The sequence below is a fragment of the Condylura cristata genome, unplaced genomic scaffold (assembly GCF_000260355.1).
Source record: "Condylura cristata isolate star-nosed mole 26May11 unplaced genomic scaffold, ConCri1.0 scaffold00005, whole genome shotgun sequence".
Classification (NCBI taxonomy): Eukaryota; Metazoa; Chordata; class Mammalia; order Eulipotyphla; family Talpidae; genus Condylura; species Condylura cristata.
The window spans coordinates 51,628,121-51,645,566 of NW_004567106.1; positions in this window are offsets into that span (position 1 = coordinate 51,628,121).

Sequence of the window (17,446 nt, forward strand, 5' to 3'; positions counted from 1 at the left end):
GGTCACCTCCGGGGCAGGCGGGAATCGAACTCATGTGGAAGCGACTTTAGATTCTCAGTGCTGTGCTTTAACCCGCTGCGCCACCAGGGAGGGCCTTAGATCCATTTTTTACAGTGAGTTTTATCAGACTCACTATATACTTATTTCTACATTAGAGGAATTATTCTAGATGGCAGAAAAGGTTTGAAATATGTTTTCTGAGACTAGCATAACCTTCACTAAGGATACTCGTGAAAGAATACAGTTGATGAAATATCTGTAAAGCTAAAAGCAAAATTCTTTAATGGAATAACCATACGAGTATATTACATTATGACTAAGTAGGATATACTACTGGAATGCAATTTGTCCTCATTAGCAATTCCACTAATAAGAACTCACCATATTACCATCCTAAAAGTGCAGCACTGCAAGCTAGCCACAGCTACTGCAATGTGAGTTCAATCCCCAGCCCTAGAGGTGGAGATGATCCATAAGGCACAGCAGACCTCTCCTGTCTCACCTGCTGCTCCCTTCAGGAGTGTACTGCCTGCCTATTTTGCTCCCAACTCTGTCTCTGGTGAATCCTCTCACTGCCCCTGCACCTCTGGGCTTTACCCAAGTTCTGTATGCATTAATAAATACTTTAAAATTTTATTTAAAAATTTAAAAGATTTATTTATGCATACAAGAACTGGGATGTAGATCAGAGGTTTAGTGGGTGAGCGTATTCACACAGCGGGGAGTATGTGGATTTTACTGAAATATACTGCTAAGGGGAGAGCAGTGGGAGAGACGCTGAGGAGAGGTCTGCTGTGCCATGTGGGTCAGCTCCTTGGCAGGGGGTAGAACTTACATTGCAGTGGCTGGCGAGAGCTTGATAGCGCTGTCTTAACCCCCTGCACCACCAGGGATGCTGCCCTGATATTAAAGGCACACCATCTCAAATCATGGTAAGGATGAATTTGTCTATAAATGGTTTGAAGACAATTGTGGAACTAGATGGTAAGAAAGTTTCTTGAAGAAATAACCATTTGAAATAATTTTAGAGTAGTATCAGAGAATTGGGAAACCTCTTGACAAAACCTTCAGAATCTGTACAGTAAGTGTTAATGTATTTGACTTGATAAAAATTACTATTTTTTTATGATTTAAAATGCTCTAAGCAAGGTCAAAGACTCACCCCTATTAAAATGTATTTGGCAAATACTTGATTCTCCTAATGTCTAACGAACACCAACAACACAGTGAAAAGCTTGTGTCCCTGATATGAACACTTTTCTCAGTCTTGGACTTACTAATTGAAATTTTATTGAAACCCAAACATCTTATTCTTGCCACTGCTGTCTTGAATTTTTTGTTTTGTTTTTAAAGATTTGTTTATGCCTACAAGAGCTGGGGTACAAGCCGAGGTGCAGGGAGTGAGAGGAGTCACCAGAGAGTGGGAAGCACAACAGGGTCCCCAGGGTCACCTCCCTGGCCTAGGATCCACCACCAGGGAGGGCCTTGTCTTGAGGTTTTATTTTAAGAATTTCTGCCTCTCTTCCTGCATAAAATTTGATAGCAAAAGTTAAACCCTAACAAACCTAACACTTGGAGTTGCCAAAAGTCCATGAGTGAGCAAATTGCAGTACAATGTGCAAACTGCCCCCAACCTCCTAAACCAGTGTTGCCAGCTTACTCTTTGTGACCCTACAGGGAGGCAATATTGCTCTGCAGGCTAGGGGGGCTGCAGTAGGGCACAGATACCGCAGACCAGAAAGCTGGTGACCTGTGTTAGACTGTTAACAGTGCAAATTCCTGTCTCAGATACCTGGAAGCAGATTGACTTGGCTTTAAGTTAACAGGGAAGATAGAGAGTGGAGATTGTACCATCAAGCCCAGTGGTTAACAGCTGTACTCACTCCCTCCCATGTCAGGGAGCCTTTCAGTGCCCTTGAACTTTTTGCAGCAAATCTCACAAGAATTGCCTTGTACTATTTACTGATCCAAGAATGTTCCAGGGTCCACTTAATCAGTGGATGATTTTGGAATTGATAATATTGACTTAAAAAAACCTTCCTTTAAAAAAATTAAGAGGTCATAAAAGATTGATGGGTATCTTCTCCCCAAAAGGTCAACAATGAAACCACAGAAGAAATCATTAATAACAGTTAAAATATTTTTCTTGACATAAATCTTGTAGCTTTTAGTATGGTGTTTGATGTTTTTGTGTGTGTATGGTTAGAAATTCTAGGTGTCTCACTAAGCATAATTCTGCTTGACAGGGAAAACAGTTTGTGTTCATGAGAATATATTTGAGTGGGGTGAACGATTTCTGAAATTTCTGCCCCCCCCCTTGGTTAAGGTGGCAGCTTCTGGGATGAACCAGCAGGTGTCACTGTTCTCACTTCAGGCTAGTAGTGTTCTGGAACTTGTTGAAAAGGGATATAAAGTCACCATGTCTTATTTTTGGCCACATAAAGTTGCTGGTATCATCATAACTTGGCTGTTAGTTCTGGTAAACTTTACAGTGTAGAGTGAAAGAATCAACCCTATGAAGCAAATCAAGTTTACTTCAGAACTAAAGTGAGGACCACATTGGGAGACCACTATCAGATTTTTCCGAATGATAGATCTCTGCTGTTGGGGGTTTGGGCCTGGGTTTATATAGGTAGGTAAGTTACATGAAAAAAAAAAATAACAAAGGAAAGGATTTATTGTTAATTTTTAACATTTTAGTTAACTAAAGGAGGTTGACTTTAGATAAACTTAATTGATAAAGGAGGAGCACTGTACATTAACTTCAGTGCAGTCCTTTGATCTTAACAGCTAATTAGCCAGAGCTATTGGTATTGGCAAGAGACAAGAGCCAAAAGTTGAATTCCTTATCCTAAAATACCCCTGTGGATGTGAAGGCACAGTAGACTGTTACCTCCTGCTGCTGCTTCTAACAATTCACGAACATGGAAGGGGCTCAGTATGTGGACTTTTTTAGATGTCCCTTTCTTCCTTACCTCAGGTTTCTTCACAGTGAGTTAAGAACTATTGTTTTACCAATCTAAGGTGATACTGGCAGAACAGAAAAAGGACATTTCTTTTCTCGGTCTACAAGAGCATCTGTAGAAAGAGCTGTTAAGATACTGACACATTTATGGCCTCTGGTGGCACAGTGGGTTAAATCACAGCACTAAGAAGCTAAGGCCACTTCATCTTGAGTTCTATATTCCTGGTCCTGGAGGTGTCCAGGCAGACCTCTTTCTGCCTGTTCATCTCCCCACTCTGTTTCTGATGAATCCTCTCACCACCCCTGCATCTCTGTCCTGTACCCTAGTTCTGTATGTATAAATAAATAAATCTTAAAAAAAGATACAGACACATTTAGCAATGTATTAGGATATTGCCCACTAATGCTTGTGGAAAAGTATAAGTATATTCAAGCCAAAAAAAAAAAAACACCGCGATTCATACCTCTCCCCCTCACACACACTTCACGCAAGGGGGAAGCATGAAGTGTTTCATGATTTGAGTAATGTTCAGACATCTTTTATGAGAAAAAAGAAAATCTTGTAGGACTTTACTAATTGAGATTAACTTTTTTTAATCCTAATTCATTCATTTTGACAGACTTTTCTCCAATTATTCCTAGTCCAGACACTTTACTGGGTTCTTGGCAATACAGCAGTGAATTAGTTAAACTCCTTACTTGCTAAAGGAGCAGCAGGCACCAAGCAAACAAAGTGCTAGGTAGAGATAAATGTGTAAAGAACCAAAACAGGGGAAAGGCTCCTCTCAAGAGATGACATGGAAACTAAGATAAGAAGGAAAGAGGGGTCAAAACAAACGAAAAAAAAAAAAAAAAACTCAGGGAAGACTGTTCCTAGGCAAGGAAATCATACCTCAAAGGACCGTAAGTGGGAATGAGCTTGGCTGAATTGGTAGAGCTATCGCTGTTTTCCTCCATTTTCTCATCCCCACATTCAGTTGGCAGCAAAGCCTGTCAGCCCACTTCCAAAATACATAGCTAATAAATATGCATTTCTCTCCCCAATGTCAGCAGCCTAATACAAACCACCGAGACACAATTTAACTGACTTCCATCAGTTTTCATCAGCAGAGTGAACTTTTTATAATGTGCATGTTGTCATTTCTTTTTCCTGTTTAAAAATCCTCAGCACTCCTTGTTAACAAGACTTCTGCCTAAAACCTCTTCGGTTTTAGGTCATCTCATGTTCTTCTTTGTCTCTGTCCCCTCCCTCCTGGCCTTTTTGTTCCTGGGATGCATGATGGGCTCCCCACTTGTAGGCCACTGTACATGTACATGATGTTCCTTCTCTCCTGGTTCTCCCCTCAACTCCAGTTCCCCTGCTTCACCCCTCACAAGGCTTGCATTTACTATTCAATTCTCAGATCAAATATCACCTCAGATCTTTCCCAAATAACCTATCTAAAGCAGTGTTCCCCAAACCCTTCAAGTCATTTCCTAGGCAGTCAAGCAGTGTGTTTATTCACATCATGAAAACAAGCTTTCATTATCTTGTTGAAGTATTGATAACATTATTTATTCATGTCCCTTCATTCCTCCTCTTCTGAATCCTATCCGTATTTGGAAGCTATAATTCCCTAAGAGGAAAGAAAGTAGCAGTTGTAAACTTTACTACAGTCTAGATTGAGGTGATTTCAGGGCTAGTACAGCATTTCAGTGATAACATCAAGCAAGACTTTCTATTTGCATTCCACTATTTCAGCCGGTGGGGTGGGATTTTGCTGTTGTTGTTGGTTGGTTTTCTCATGGTCACAAACCAGCTGCAGTAGCTCCAAACTTTATAGTTGATAAGGACAAAGAAGTTAGACTGCACATTTTTAGAGATCAAAGACATCTTAACTGGTATGCAGTAAAAGCAGCCAACAAAAGACCAGGATTAGGCAGTTATATAAAACTGCTAAGGCCAGCCCAGGCTAAATAAAAACTATAGGATGGGTACTGCCTATCCCCACTTAGCGTGTAGCATGATCACAGGATTTCGGATTAACATAAAGTGGGGAGGGATTCTGAATCTGACCATGTTAACTTGGACATGACTAGAAATTAATCTGGATAGGATAGAAATTAAATTGTTAGAGGTAACAGAGTTTATCATCTGTCTTCCACAGGAGGTAGATGATTGGTCTTGTTTACTTAGGTGCTCGGGCAGATACTTCTGCATGCCTACTCAAAATGCCTCCTCCTTCCTTCTCCCTACTTTCTTCACATTCCCTCTCCACATCTTTTCTCTTTTCCCTCCTTCCCTCTCCTTTATTTCCTAGCAGACCCCAAAGTATGCTGGCAGTAGCAATATGCCTGCTTAAAATACACATTTACCTTGGTCCTTGGCAACTAGGGGCAGAAGTATCTCAGTGATATTTTTGGAATAGCTTCAGGAGATGCTCTTTAAAGGAAATAAACTGGGGAAGTCTCCAGCCAGGAGGTTAAGTCTCACCACTACCACTGTGACTGCCTGAGTTCGATCCCCACTGGGGAGCAGCCCCACATTTGCACAACCATCTCAGCGCTCCCCTCAGCAGTGTGTTTCACTAGAAGTCCCTGTTCTGCTCCCCATTCTATCTCTGGTAACTCCTCTTGCCCCTCCCCAACCCCTGCCACTGCTCCCTCCCCTAACCCCTACCTCTGCCCCTTTGGCCTACACCCCAGTTCTTCTACACAAAAATAAGTATTTTTTAAAATTAAATGATACTAACTCTTCTGATTTGCCCTCTTTGGTAATTTTGCCTTCTGCCCATCGTCCTCCCTCAAACATTGACTTGTTTGCTGGAGTTGCTGTCCCCATCTTGCAGCTATGGAATAAGTGGCTGAAGCAGAGGAGATCTGCAGAAGCTGGAAGGTGGGCAGCTTCCTTGAGCAGCTGCGATGAGCCCTACAAGTTGAAGGCCTTAACTCAGGAGAAACCCCCCCCTGGTGGTTAAACCACATTATTTCAATTTCCTGTTCTTTCAGTTGAGTAAAGTCTTAATAAGAAAAAACCTAATTCCTCAGCTCTTAAAATGGGGCTGATATGCAGGGCTCTCAGCAACCACTTGCAGAATGAATGAATGAAATTCAAATGCAGTGCCAAAATCTTACGGCATAGGTGGTTTTCAGGTCATAAAAAGGTGCAAGGCCATAGGACTGCATGTCTCTGGAGTCCCCCCTCACCTTTCAATATTTTTAACAGTGGAGAAGAGCACATATGAACTGTAGTCCAAGAGTTATGCCATCTGAAGCACTGCCCCAATCATCCCAAAATGCCTGCACATCTGTGATCACATACATGAAAATACATAATTTAAGAGTTGTCACAAATGTTCTTAAGAAACTCACAGATTTGGGGCCCTCCCTGGTGGCGCAGTAGGTTAAATCACAGCACTAAAAAGCTAAAGCCACTTCAGCATAAGCTTAATGCCTGCCTATCCCAGAGGTGATTCACATGGCCCAGCAGACCTCTCCTGACCGGTCAGCTGCTCCCCTCAACAGTGTATTTCGTCAGTCAGTCTGTTCTGCTCCCCACTCTGTCTCTGGTGAATCTTCTCACTGCCCCTGAACCTCTGCCTGTACCCCAGCTCTCCATAAATAAAGAAATCAAAAAAAAAAAAAAAAAGGAAATTCACAGATTTGCAAGAATATCCTACCTGACCTATTAAAGGTGATTCCTTTTAGTACATTATTGGTGCCCATGAGTATTATTTGCCAACATCTCATTTTCTATTTAGAAAAACATCCCCAAGTGTCCCTCCCCTGACTAAAATCCCAGCAACTCCAAGGTTGGAACTAGCATAATATACAGGCCAGAACCACATGCTCTCAGCCATGGCATACCTACAAATTAGCACACTTATTTATTCGCTCATAAAACCCTATTCATTGGCATAACAAAGTTATTTTTGAATTCTAAACATAGGCCTACTAGTGTATAGTTATTTTTATTAGGTGCTCTTTAAATGCTACTTTCCACCCCCTCAGGGCACCTATGAATAGATATCAGAAACAAGTCACTCAGCAAGTTAAATCATGTACTTTATAGATGCAAGTGAAAGAAATGTGGGGATTTCCTCTAAAAATTATTGAAATGTGTGAAGAGTCTGATTATATTGTGATTATTGTTAATTGCCTCCCTTTCTTCCCTCCCTCCTGATCTCACCTGTCTTACTGTCTTGGGATGTAAGCTCCATAAGGGCAAGGTCTCTTTTGTTCACACTGTAGCCCAAGCAGCTAGAACACTGGCCAGCATTTCAACCCTTCATGATGTGTGGACGGTTAGACTGGAACAGAAGGAAGGCAGCCTAAGGCAGGATGAGGAGCCCACTGTCTGTAAAGGGTTGTCTGAAAGGTAGACTGTTTCATCCATAGAACAATACTATTTCCAGTGATAAGTTATAAAATATATGCAATTATCCCTGGAAACATCTTCACAAAACTGTTTAGACTTTAAGGCTCACTTTCACTTTAAGGCTCTTATCCCGTTGCTGATTTGCCTCTTTTTGTTTCTCTTCCCTCTACCTAATGCCTTTTCAGAAGCCCAAATTCCACCCAAACCTTAAGGCCTCGTGGAAGGATTATTCCCTCTCCTAAAAAAAAACCCTTCAGCAAGCTAATTTCTTTTGTTTTTTGAACCCTTATTATACTTGATGCACTTGATTGTCTGGGCCTGCTGCCTTTAAGTCTCCAGGTCACAGAGCATGTGGCAGAGACTGGCAGACAATCTAAACTGAGTCATTGCTGGGAGTCCAGGGAGACCAAGCCAGAATTTTCAGGGAAGAGTGCTGGAGATAAGATAGTCACTGGAAAACTTGAGAAGCTCAGAAGAATGCTGATCCATGCATTGCTCAACCCATGTGTGAGATAACTACCTGCTTTGGAGAAACCACTAGGTAAGTATTAGAGGAATTCGTACCCAGGATTAACACAGGTTAAGCTCTCGTCTGTAAGCCCCTATCCCCCAACACACACACACACCCTCCACTACCCAGCCAGTTGACAGAGCCCATAGTTCACAGAGTCCTTGGTAGCTTATTTAATAGTGAGGATTAACCCTCAACTAAACCAGCTCTGATCTCACATAACAAGCCTCAAGAGCAAAATCTGAAAGAATGAAAGTGTTTCAAGTGGTTTCAGTCACTACACGGGCCTCCTTGTTGGCACAAGGGGTACAGCCACTTGGGAGGTGACCCACATGGTGCAGCAGCCCTCTCCTGTTTCACCCACTGCTCCCTTCAGCAGTGTACTTCATCTATCTGCCTGTTCTGCTCCCTATTCTGTCTCTGGTGATTCCTCTCACTACCTCTGCACCTCTGGCCTGTACCCCAGTTCTGTATGCATAAATAATTTTTTTAAAAAAAGTGATTCCACTATATCCCAGAATAAAACTTGATAAAGCAGTATAAATACATAGGTTATAACTATAACTAATAATACTGTATCTTTCTTTGAAAGTTTCTAAGTAGACCTTAAATGTTCTCATCACAAGGAAAAATTGCTTTGTTTTGTTTTGTTTTAATTTTACCTATTATGCATACAAGAACTGGGGTAAAAGCCAGAGGTGTGGGGTATGGGAGGATTCACCAGAGACAGAGTGGGGAGCAGAACAGGCAGATGGACTGAAATCCACTGCTTAGAGGAGCAGTGGGTGAGACAGGAGAGGTCTGCAGCACCATCTGGGTCAGCTCCCTGGCGGGGGATGGAATTCATGCTGTAGTGGCTACCGATAGCTTGAAAAGGCTGAGAGTTTACTCCTTGTGCCACCAGGGAAGTCCCAACCCCACTTTTAAAAGATTTGTTATTTATTTTCTCCCACACTCCAGTCTCCCCATTTTCCATGGTGATAACACCCCAATATTTAGCTGGGATGAAAATAATTAAACAGTAAATAGTATTGCATCATTATTCTTGTGTTAATTGAAATGCACTCTCTATGGATGCTGAAGATTCGAGAACTTTCTAAGTCCACCAAAGTGAAAAATCTAAATTGGTTTTGGTTATAACCACTTGATTTCTTTAATAGGCATACATTTGAATTAAGGGTAATAGTTCTTTGTTATAAATAGATTTTCCATCTTGAGACTGTTTTTTTTGTGATTGAAAAAGAGAAAACAGGAGACTTTAGGGTGAGTTTAATTTCCTTTTCATTAAGTGGAATTTGGAAGGTATAATAGGTGAATGGCAAGCCTCCCACCAAATACACACACACACACACACATATAAAAATACATATATATATATATAGTATATGTATGTGTGTGTATGTGTGTGTGTGTGCACATAGAGAGAGAGCTCCACATTACATCTGGAAACTGTAAACACTATTTGGGAAGACAGTCATTGCCCATATTATTAAGGACCTTCAAATGAGATGATACTGGTTTGTCTGAGTGGCCCCAAAATTCACTGACAAGTGGCCTTATAAGAGAAAGTCAGAGGGGAAGTTGACACAGGCACAAAAGAAGACAGTGAAGGTGACGTAGACACAGAGGCCGATGTTGGGGTGCTGCTGTCTCAAGTCATGGTAGGTACCTGGAAGCCAGAAGAGACAGGGAAGTATTCAAGGGAGCAGAGACCTACTGGCACCTTGATTTTGGACTTCTGGCTTCCAGAACAGAAAGAGAAAAAAATTGTGTTGTTTTAATCCACCAAATTTGTGGCAATTTATTACAACAGCACTAGAAAATTGATACAGATAGGTGCAGTTTAACCAGTAAAACTTGTTTCATGAAGGGTTGTTTCTCAAAGGGAATGTTCACTGACTCTTTCCTGGCCAGTGAATAGATGAAGACTTGATAGTAAACTGCAATTTCTAAGGGGATGATATGTCATTTTGATAATGTAAAGTGTTGCCTGCAGTGTAGAGTGACTCAAGTTTGCCGTGTTTGAGATTTTTTAAATTGTTTGATAGAAGATAATTTGTTTACTGAAGATTAAATTTTTTTTCTTAAAAAAAAAAAAGATTTATTTATTTATGCACACAAGAACTGGGGTATAGACCAGCAGTGTGGGGAGTGAGAGGGTTCACAGAGACAGTGGGGAGCAGAACAGGCAGATCTACTGAAATACACTGCTGAGGGGAAGCAGCAAACAGGGTCAGGAGATGTCTGCTATGCCATGTGGGTCAGCTCCCTGGTTGGGGATCAAACTCAGGCTGCAGTGGCTGCTCTTAGCTTCACAGTGCTGAGACTTAACCCCCTGTGCCACCAAGGAGGCCTAAATTCTTTTCTGTTATGGTTTATGAGAAACTTAAAATGGAAGTTTTTTCTCTTATTATGTCTCCACCCCCACCCCTACCTCTATCCCCCAATGTCTATTATATAGCTTGGAATAAATTAACAGATGGTAAATTTAGTTACAATAAAATTTGGGCAACTCTCTCCTGACTTAGCTGAAACACAAGGCAAACTGCACAGTGCATGTTGCGCAATCATTTTCACCATTCTGTAAATGAAACTTGTGGCTATTCAAGATTTTATTCAGTCGGGATAGTGTGTTTTTAAATAATTGTTATTGAAGACTGGAAACAAGTGTTGGGTAGGGTGTGGAGAAAATGAAACTCTCATTCACTGTTGGGGGAAATGTAAAGTGATGGGGCATCTGTGGAAATTCCTTTTAAAATGAAAAAATGGAGGCCCTCCCTTGTGGCGCAGCGGGTTAAAGCACTGCACTAAGACGCTTAAGCCACTTCCGCATGAGTTCGATTCCCGCCTGCCCCGGAGGTGACCACATGGCGCGGCAGACCTCTCCTGACCCGTCCGCTGCTCCCCTCAGCAGTGTACCTCGTCGATCTGCCTGTTCTGCTCCCCACTCAGTCTCTGGTGAATCCTCTCACCCTTCGTATCTCTGGCCTGTACCCCAGTTCATATGAATAAATAAATAAATCTTTAAAAAAATGAAAAAATGGAAATACTGTATGATCCAGCAATACTGCGTATAGGTATTTATCTGAAGAATATGAGAGAACTAATATGAAAGGCTATTGTGCACCCCTATGTTCATAGAAAGCAGGGTTGTTCATGGTAACCAAGTCATAAAACTAATTGAAATACCCTTCAGCACAGGACTGGATAAAGAAATTGTGGTGTCTATACTTAATGACATGCTGCTCAGCTACTTAAAAAGATAAAATCATGCCTTTTGCAACAATATGAATGGGACTTGAGGTTATTGTGTTAAGTGACATCAGGTAGAAAATGAAAGACAATTACCAAATAGTTACTCTTTTGTGGAATACTAATAACCAAAGAAAGCAAAACAACAAAAATTTGATAAAGAGTGGCAAGTAGAGAGAAAAAAGGGAGAGAGAGAACAGATTGAGTAAAAGTGATAGATCAGCACTGGGGCTTTGGTGGTGGGTGAGTGAAGCAGGAGCTCATGTTGAGGTGGGAAGCTATATCTCCAAATGCTAGAATATGAAATGTCTATGTTGTGTATAAATGCCTTTTGATTGTATATATAAATTCAATAAATACCATATATATATATAGTATTTTATATATTATATAATATGTATTTATAATATGTTATAAATTTATATATAGTACACCAATGTTGTGGAACATGATAATATAATAAGTAGATAAATATACATATATCAGGGGTGAGTTAAAATATTTTTATTACTAGCCAAAGTTTGGAGCTCATTTTTTAAAATTACATATTCATTTATTAAATCCATGTGGCTCCTACTATATCATGATTCAAATCCCACCTCTATTGGTTAATATCTGAACTTGTTTCATTCACTTACCTCAGTTTTCTCCATCTATAATTTTTTGAGACTGATTCAAATGTAATCCTAGTTTGCTGAAGAGAGAATAGTTATTCTACATTAAGTTTCTTTCACATATTTTTATTAAATCTTTGTTATTGATTTTGAGAGTTCTAGTAAGTAAAAACAGATGAAAACTTTATAAATTAGTGATGAAACAAACAGTAAGGCTTGTATTTTTCATGGATCTATTTTCCTAGCTGTGATTGTTTTTAAACTACAGATGTAGAATATTTTCATACTTCTTGCTTTGTATCAGGAAATTTAAGCTTATCAGCATATTAAGCTTCTATCAGGGCCAAGTGATTCCCAAGATGTGTGAATGCCAAGAAATCAAGAAATATAATTTATTTTATGGCTTTGAAATCTGTTATCTGTTAATAGCACTTGAAAGAGTAATTTTTAAGTAAAATAAATTTTATTTATGTACAATTAAATTGATAGTTGTGAGAAATTTAAATAGATGAGGCAAAGGCCTACATGACTGAGGAAAAGAAAAACTATGCCCTAATCTCCCAGTTTTGCCTGAGTGAGATCTGCCTCAGATTCTTACAAAATATGGATATCGTTAGCCCAACTGTGAAAGATAAGACAGAAATGTCTGTTCAAAGCTCAGAAAGTCTTAGCAAACCTTATGTAACCTTAATGTTCAGCAAAGATTCCTTGGTCCATGATAAACACTATTTTATAGTGACTTCTATTGTTCTGTTTACAAATGAGGCTGGTGGTAAGACAAAAGTGTACTAAACCCACTCAGAGATGGAGAGCTCGCTTATGGGTCTGCTAGAGGCTCTTTCCTCAAATTGAAAAAAATTTCCCTATTGTTTACATGAACTGGTTTATTCTTACATGAAAATCACACATTGCTTACGTTTTGTGAATCCAGAAAACCAAAATGCTTGACAGGTCAAGAACATCACATGCTATCCTCTCAGTCCCCAAATCAGTGAAATCATTTCAATTCAGTGCTGCACGCAGGGTGTGAGCTGGGCAGAGAAGTTGCTCTAATATATAAAAATGTGCCACTGAACAAATCTACAAAGAATATTTGATACATGTGTCTAAACATGGGAAACTCTAAGGGCTTCTTTTGTAATATGCAATGTATACAAGAAATAGAAGTGCAGGTAATTAAATCTAGGCTTTATTAAGTTATTTGCTAGTTTATCCAATCAAACAGGTAAGTCAACAGTTTGACTTATGTATGGACATCTTTAGCTGAAGGAATGAATGACAAACATTGATCAAAAACATGTATATACTGTAGGAAGAGTCCTAGAAAAATAAATTTTGGGGCTCTCTCTGGCAGTGCAGGGTTTAAACAGCACCATTAAGCTGTTGCCAGCTACTGCAGCAAGAGTTCAATCCCCACTGACCCACATGGCACATCAGGCCTCTTCTGTCTGTCTGGCTGCCCCCCTCTGTCTCTGGTAAATTCTCTCACCACCACTCCACCCCCCCACACACCTCTGGTCTACACCCTAGTTCTTCTATGCATAAATAATCTTAGAAAACATAAATTTGGGGGGAGCTCAAGGGAAGCGACAGCTTCAATTATAATCCATATTCACAAACTGTCGTTTTAACAAGGAGATAAAAGCCATTATAGTTAAAAGTGCACACAGTGCTAAATTTAGCAGCTGTGCAACAGCATTGAAATGCAAAATAAAAGGGAAATCTGAAGTAATTTTTGCAAGACAAAGTAAAGAGGTTAGAATTAATATAAAAGTATAATTAACTTAGCTGGGCAAGTACAATACTTAATACTAGCTTCAAATGTACTTAAAAATAAAAATAGTCTTATTTTTCTTTATTTCATTTTTCAGATTAGGTTTTTATATAAGTCAATATACCAGATGATTGTGAAATTTCCACTTAAATGTCATGCCTAAATAATTATGTGCATTGAAAATGAGAAGGAAATGAAATGTACCTGATAAACTATAAACACATCTTTGTTAAAGACTAGAAAAGGTTCTTAGAAATGCTCTGTGTCCATGAAATTCAGAATTTTCTTAATTCTGTTATAATTCTATAACATCAGTCTAATCTGATTTCTGGATTTTTTTTAATGCAACAGATTGTTGAGATGTGTCTAAATTTATCAGTTGCTTTGGCAATTTATTTACATTAACTTGAAATTTGAAGTCAAAACCACAATATAGTAAGTAGACAAAATATTATTTTTATATTTGTCTTGAAATGTTATATGATGGTTATCACTAGAGCAGGTTATTTTTGAAATTATATAACCTTTCATAAAAAGTCTCTGTGACGCTTGTTCTTGAAATTCCAGCCAGTCTTGAGCCAAAAATATGCAGTTTAAAAATAAAATTGGGATAATTGATGAAATTGGGAAAATTTGATACATACAAATTTTCAAAGTGAATATTTATTAAAGGTTCTGCATTGAGAAATAGTTTGACTTTGATTATCAAGGAGAAATGTAGGGTGCTCCCTGGTGGCCCAACAGGTTAAAGTATACCACTATGAAGCTAGCCCATCCTCAGATCCTCAGCATGAGTTAGATCCCTGGCTAGGGAGGTGACCTACATGGTGCGGCAGACATCTCCTGCCTCGCCCACTGCTCCTCTCAGCAATGTACTTCTGCCATCTACCTGTTCTGCTCCCCACTTTGTCTCTGCTGAATCCTCTCACTGCCCCTGCACCTCTGGCCTGATCCCCAGTTCTGTACCCATAAATAAATCTTAAAAAGAAAAAAAAAGAAAAGAAAAAATGTATATTCTATCACTGCCACGCTATTTAAACTGTGTAAGAGAGCATGAGATCAAGAGGGAAGATGTGGATACCGTAGTAAAAAATTAAATACAAATGCAGAGGCTAGATAATGTTAGTGATTGGTACTAATCAATACTGGTAACATTATCCAGATTATTTATACCTAGATTGACCTAGGAAACAAAGACCCTAGTAAAACAACTTCAGGGTTCCTTATATTATTTCTGTTCATGTTTTTGTTGAACACATCTGATCTGGTTTTTTGTTTTGGTTTTTTTTTTTGTTTTTTTAACTCTCCTTAATCTTTTTCTGGTCTATCCTCCTGATTAAGTTTCAGCAGTATAAAATGAGGGCTATTTTGACTTTAATTCTTTCCAAAAGAATTTTATTTCTAATTTGAAAAAGAGGAACAGTTTCTTAGGGTGAAGATATCATTAGGTTCAGATTCTTCATAAAATACTCATAATTTTCCACTTGCTTTCTTATGATCAGAATTATTCTGCACATCAACAAAGTTTAGCTTATTACAATAATTTTGAATTTTTAAACAAATCAAGGATATTAAGGATTGTTACTGAGTATGGACTATCTATAAAAGAACTACATAGAAACTGTAAATCACTACAAAATTTTATCATTTTTAGGAATGGAGATCAAAATATAAATTTTATTATAGTTCATTGTAACACTTCTAAACTTAGTCATTGTGAATCATTCACTGTAAAGTTAAGATACATGCATAAGTCAATTATGGAAATGTATTCTTTCTTATGTATTCAGTATTATATCTTGAGGGTATTCTCCCTAAGTCTTTTGCTAGCTAAGTGATCTTTTCAACTATATGTGAGTGACTGAATTTCCCTGGGTTCAATATTCTATGAGAATAGGCTAAATCAGTAACCTTGAAGATAGCAATGAAGGGCCTTCTTGGTGGCATTGGGGTAAGTCTTAGTGTTATACTGTAAGGCCTAAGTTCAATCCCTGGCCAGGGAGCTGACCCACATGACATAGCAGACCTCTCCTGTCTTGCCTCCAAGTGAATGGAAACATTTAGAAAACAGTAATTGCTATACTGTTATCCAGTCAAAAAGAACAGGAGACAAAGATGAATACTATAATGAAAAGGGATCAGTACAACAGGAGACACAGCAATTATCTATCTATCTATCTATCTATCTATGCACAAAAATATATAAAACAAGTATTAACATCCTCACAATACTATAGGGGACTTCCCATCTCACTTTTTATAATGGACAGATCCTCTATGCAGAAAGTCACCAAGGAAACTATGGTCTTAAATAACAAATTGGATAAGATATTTACAGGACATTTGAGCCCCCAAACACTTGAATACACATTCTTTTTTTTTTTTTTTAAAGATTTATTTATTCATTCATATAGAAGTGGGTTACAGGCCAGAGATGCAGAGGGTGAGAGGATTCACCAGAGAGGGTGAGAGGATTCACCAGAGACAGAGTGGGAAGCAGAACAGGCAGATCGACGAAGTACACTGCTGAGGGGAGCAGCGGGCGGGCCAGGAGAGGTCTGCCTCGCCATGTGGACTCCTCCAGGGCAGGCGGGAATTGAACTCATGAGGAAGTGGCTTAAGCTTCGTAGTGCAGTGCTTTAACCCGCTGCGCCACCAGGGAGGGCCCAGAATACATATTCTTTTTAAGTGCTCACAGGATATTCTCAAAAACAAACCATATATTGGGATACAAAATAAGTCTAAATTTGTGAATATTGAAATCATATCAAATATGTTTTTGTACCAGAATAGTATGAAACTAGAAATGAAGTGAAAACAAAAGGTGGAAAATCACAAATGCAACAATATACTACAGAATAGCTGTTGGAAATCAAAAGTAAGAAATACTTGGAACTGAATGAAAATGAACAGGTGAGTGATCCGAAACTCTGAGATGCATCAAAAGCCAATACTCAAGATGTGTATATAGCATTACAAATGACATCAGGAAACAAGAAGCATACATAGGAAAGCTAAGCTCAAAAATAAGGAACTATAAAGATGAAAAAATCAAGTCAGTAGACATTAGGAAATACAAATTGAAGCAGAAATTAACAAAATAGAGATCATTTTTATTTATTTTAAAGAAAGATTTATTTTATTTAATTATGCATACAAGAACTGGTGTGTAGACCAGAGGTGCAGAGGTGAGAGGATTCACCAGAGCCAGAGTGGGGAGCAGAACAGGAATGATGGAGAGTATAGAAAACCTCAAGGAGGCATCAAGCAAGGAGGTGGCAGTAGGAGGCAGATTAACATGACCATTAACCCAGCTACAGAAATCAAGATCCTTAGGCTCCAGTGCCTTGTCACAAGATATAAGGCCCAAGCCTGTTTGGAGTGTCTGGAGCACAGATCTAAGAGTAAAGATACAAAGATTGTGTAATCTCCAGTCCTATTCCACATAGTTATCCACAAAGGAGTGAGCTCCTCCCAGAGAGAGAAAAAAGACTGTATTAGTGCAGTTTCTACACCACCTGGGCAGCAGTCCCTCTGCCCACCTGGGACTGTGTGGGTGCTCCTTTTCACCCCTCTCCCTCTGCAAGGCAGCAGCTTCCTGCGTGCCTGTGACCTGTATCTCCTCAGGCTTCTCTTCACTGACCTCCTTCAGCAGAGGCAGCTTCCTCAAGGCCACCACCTGTAACCTTTCAGGCCTCTCAGCAAACCTGTCCCTTTCAGGGCACTTTCTACACATTTGTGTCTATGCAAGTGTCCTTTTTCTGTCCCTTTTCTTAATAAACCTGTTCTTCAAATATAACCGAAGTCTCTGTCTTAAGGAGAAACTTGCTTGAGGAACTCATGGTGTGCTGCTGAAAGGGGAGCTTTGCTGAAACCTTTACCAGAGTGAACCCTAAGACCCCCACTTCAAACTCTTCTCTAAAAACTACAGCAGGCTGATCTACTGAACTACACTGCTGAGGGGAGCAGTGGT